Source organism: Poromitra crassiceps (assembly GCF_964638095.1).
Source record: "Poromitra crassiceps genome assembly, contig: HAP1_SCAFFOLD_524, whole genome shotgun sequence".
Taxonomy (NCBI): Eukaryota; Metazoa; Chordata; class Actinopteri; order Beryciformes; family Melamphaidae; genus Poromitra; species Poromitra crassiceps.
The window spans coordinates 46,872-51,132 of record NW_028151884.1 but is presented as its reverse complement, the minus strand read 5'-3'; positions in this window follow the sequence as shown (position 1 = coordinate 51,132).

Here is a 4,261-nt window from a genome sequence, read left to right as displayed (position 1 = left end):
AAAATGTTAAAATTACTGAATTTCTTACAGTGCTCAGACAGTAGTGTTGTCACGGTACTCGGTACTTCGGTACTTGGACGGTACTGAACGGTACCTGTTTTTCATGGTACCGAAATTACTATTTAGTTTGCCACCATGGCTTGGCTTCATGGACCCAGCCGCCAGTTAACGTTAGCCTGTCTGTCTGCCTGAGCAACACACATACATACTGCGCATACAGCCCCGCGCACTTACGGGACTACGGTGTCCCCGAACGTCCACACGTAATCGCGAACAGTCATTCACAGCTTGTTGACACAAGCAGTGCGCAGAGGCAGCGAAGAGAATGGCTACGGCTGCAGCAGGAGCGGCTGCTCCTATTCCAACAACTCAACTTGTTGAGAAGAAGAATGCAAAGAGTCGCATTTGGAAATATCAGTCCCCAAAGCCCCATCTGCAAAAAGTGTGAAAGGGAGTTCCAAACCAAACAGGGTAACACATCCAATCTCGCCAAGCACCCAGACCTGTTCACAGAATCCAAGGTGGGTTAATTCTTTCAAACGGTGTAAAATAACACGTTTAACAACATATCAAACAGACCTTATCCTGTCACATTAGTTTTTGAGATAGCTGGCAATGCATTGTGTAACCATAAAAACGTTTGGCTAACGTTAACGTAATAACGTTACCGTGTTTCGTAATGGAATCATTATGGGACCCGGCTAATACCTGGTACAGCGTTAGCTAGCATAGTGTAGCGCCTGTGCAATGCAATGTTTGTAATGGAATCATTATGGGACACGGCTAATAGCCGAACTTAGCCATAGTTCAACATGGCATCAAAATAAATACAAGCTTCTTTCAGGTGAAACATGTCCGTGAATTAAAACTAGCTACATAAAATTGCTTGCATTCTACATGTGTGTATGTGCAGTTGTCCTTATCATCTCTTTATTTTAGTAAATCTCACTGACGTTACTTTCCATTTAACAGTATGCGAGAGATGAAGATGAAGAGGAAGGCACAAGTCGCGGAGCCCAAAAGACCACCCAGCAGACAATTCCTGATGTTTTTGAAAAGCAGAGGAAATATGACAAGAACTCACATGAAGCAAGAAAGTGTGATAGGGCATTGGCAGAATTCCTATGCATCGATCAAATACCAATATACACCGTTGGAAAAAAAAGGATTCCAGCAATTCTGTGAAATAAATTAAATTATAATATTTAATATAATAATAAAATTAAATACTTGAGGGCTACATGCCACTGTCTGTAGGCCTACTCACTGCCATACAGAGTTGAATGTAAGAAGAAGTAAGCAGAAGGACATTGTTTTGTTTTAAAGTTGAAGGCTACATGCCATTTGTTAATTGGAAATGGTTGCATACTTTAATAAAATGTTCAAGAAATATCAGTCTGTTTTTTTTACCGTGGTACCGAAATTGGTACCGAGTACCGTGGAAATTCACTAGTACCGGTACCGACTACTGAATTATTGGTACCGTGACAACACTATCAGACAGACAGTCAGTCAGTCAGTCAGTCAGTCAGTCAGTCAGTCAGAAACTATTATCTTTTTCTAAAATGATACCTCAGAGTAATCAGGTTATTTGTGTTTTTGCACAGTAATTTTAATAAATTCTGTTTTTGGAAATGAAATTACGGTAATCTCCTTGCATGTAATCTAATTAGCCCAACAAGTCACCCAACCCATACAAGCACATAGGTCATTTGTTCCTTCCATTGTAATATGACCCACAGCAGCGTGACATTACGTCTCATTTGAAAATGTAGCCGCATCTCTCAAACGTTAATTTGAAAATGTGAGGTAAATAAAAGGGAGTGGTTATGGTTTGGTTAAGGTTATGGTTTGGTTAAGGTTATGGTTTGGTTAAGGTTATGGTTTGGTTAAGGTTATGGTTTGGTTAAGGTTATGGTTTGGTTAAGGTTATGGTTTGGTTAAGGTTATGGTTTGGTTAAGGTTATGGTTTGGTTAAGGTTATGGTTTGGTTAAGGTTATGGTTTGGTTAAGGTTATGGTTTGGTTAAGGTTATGGTTTGGTTAAGGTTATGGTTTGGTTAAGGTTATGGTTTGGTTAGGGTTATGGTTTGGTTAGGGTTATGGTTTGGTTAAGGTTATGGTTTGGTTAAGGTTATGGTTTGGTTAAGGTTATGGTTTGGTTTAGGTTATGGTTTGGTTAAGGTTATGGTTTGGTTAAGGTTATGGTTTGGTTAGGGTTATGGTTTGGTTAGGGTTATGGTTTGGTTAAGGTTATGGTTTGGTTAAGGTTATGGTTTGGTTAGGGTTATGGTTTGGTTTAGGTTATGGTTTGGTTAAGGTTATGGTTTGGTTAAGGTTATGGTTTGCTTAAGGTTAGGGTTATGGTTTGGTTAAGGTTATGGTTTGCTTAAGGTTAGGGTTATGGTTTGGTTAAGGTTATGGTTTGCTTAAGGTTAGGGTTATGGTTTGGTTAGGGTTATGGTTTGGTTAAGGTTATGGTTTGGTTAGGGTTATGGTTTGGTTAGGGTTATGGTTTGGTTTAGGTTATGGTTTGGTTAAGGTTATGGTTTGGTTTAGGTTATGGTTTGGTTTAGGTTATGGTTTGGTTATGGTTATGGTTATGGTTATGGTTTAGGTTATGGTTTGGTTTAGGTTATGGTTTGGTTAAGGTTATGGTTTGGTTTAGGTTATGGTTTGGTTTAGGTTATGGTTTGGTTATGGTTATGGTTATGGTTTAGGTTATGGTTTGGTTTAGGTTATGGTTTGGTTAAGGTTATGGTTTGGTTTAGGTTATGGTTTGGTTTAGGTTATGGTTTGGTTATGGTTATGGTTATGGTTTAGGTTATGGTTTGGTTTAGGTTATGGTTTGGTTAAGGTTATGGTTTGGTTAGGGTTATGGTTTGGTTTAGGTTATGGTTTGGTTTAGGTTATGGTTTGGTTATGGTTATGGTTATGGTTTGGTTTAGGTTATGGTTTGGTTAAGGTTATGGTTTGGTTAGGGTTATGGTTTGGTTTAGGTTATGGTTTGCTTAAGGTTAGGATCATGGTTTGTTTAAGGTTATGGTTTGGTTTAGGTTATGGTTTGGTTAAGGTTATGGTTTGGTTTAGGTTATGGTTTGGTTAGGGTTATGGTTTGGTTAAGGTTAGGGTTATGGTTTGGTTAAGGTTAGGGTTATGGTTTGGTTTAGGTTATGGTTTGGTTAAGGTTAGGGTTATGGTTTGGTTTAGGTTATGGTTTGGTTAAGGTTAGGGTTATGGTTTGGCTTACGGTTGAAATAGACTTTTGGAAATGCTGGGACTCAAACACGGCCCCCTTGTGAAAGGCACGTGTTGATGCTCACTCGAGCACTCGATGATGTCATCAGTGAGTGATGTCACCAGATGATGCCATCATTGCTCGAGTGACATCACGTCATTAGGTAATTGGGGCAATCATTAGGTCAATTAATCGGCCCTAATTACCCAATAAAAAAATCCGTTAGGTCACCCGCAGGGGTGCTCGTTACACTTCCTGAAAGATTCAGCCCGATCGTACGTACAATAGCATAGCTGACCCAACACAATTGTGCTCCATCACACCCAGACACTTTGCTTTCTTATTACAGGATGTGATTGCTGTGATCGCATTGACTATATTCCATTATTCTCCAAGTCTGCTGGGTGTAAACACACCAGTCAAGCATCAGGAGAGGGAAACTCAGAGGTGGAAATTACCTTTTTTGTCACCGATCGGTGATAGATTTTCTATTTTACACAGTCATTGGGGTTTTTGGAATACATTCAGACTATATGGTGGTTTGTTGCTTTCCACAGTGTAGACCATCTTAAATCATAATACTGTAATATAGCAGCATTCGTCTGCTTTGCCAGCCTGATTATACGGCAGTGGTATTTGTGTCCCACCGCAATACATCACGTCTGTCCACAGCCTATAAACATGTCTGTGTTAGTTTAGTGACATCACGTCTGTCCACAGCCTATAAACATGTCTGTGTTAGTTTAGTGACATCACGTCTGTCCACAGCCTATAAACATGTCTGTGTTAGTTTAGTGACATCACGTCTGTCCACAGCCTATAAACATGTCTGTGTTAGTTTAGTGACATCACGTCTGTCCACAGCCTATAAACATGTCTGTTAGTTTAGTGACATCACGTCTGTCCACAGCCTATAAACATGTCTGTGTTAGTTTAGTGACATCATGTCTGTCCACAGCCTATAAACATGTCTGTGTTAGTTTAGTGACATCACGTCTGTCCACAGCCTATAAACATGTTTGTG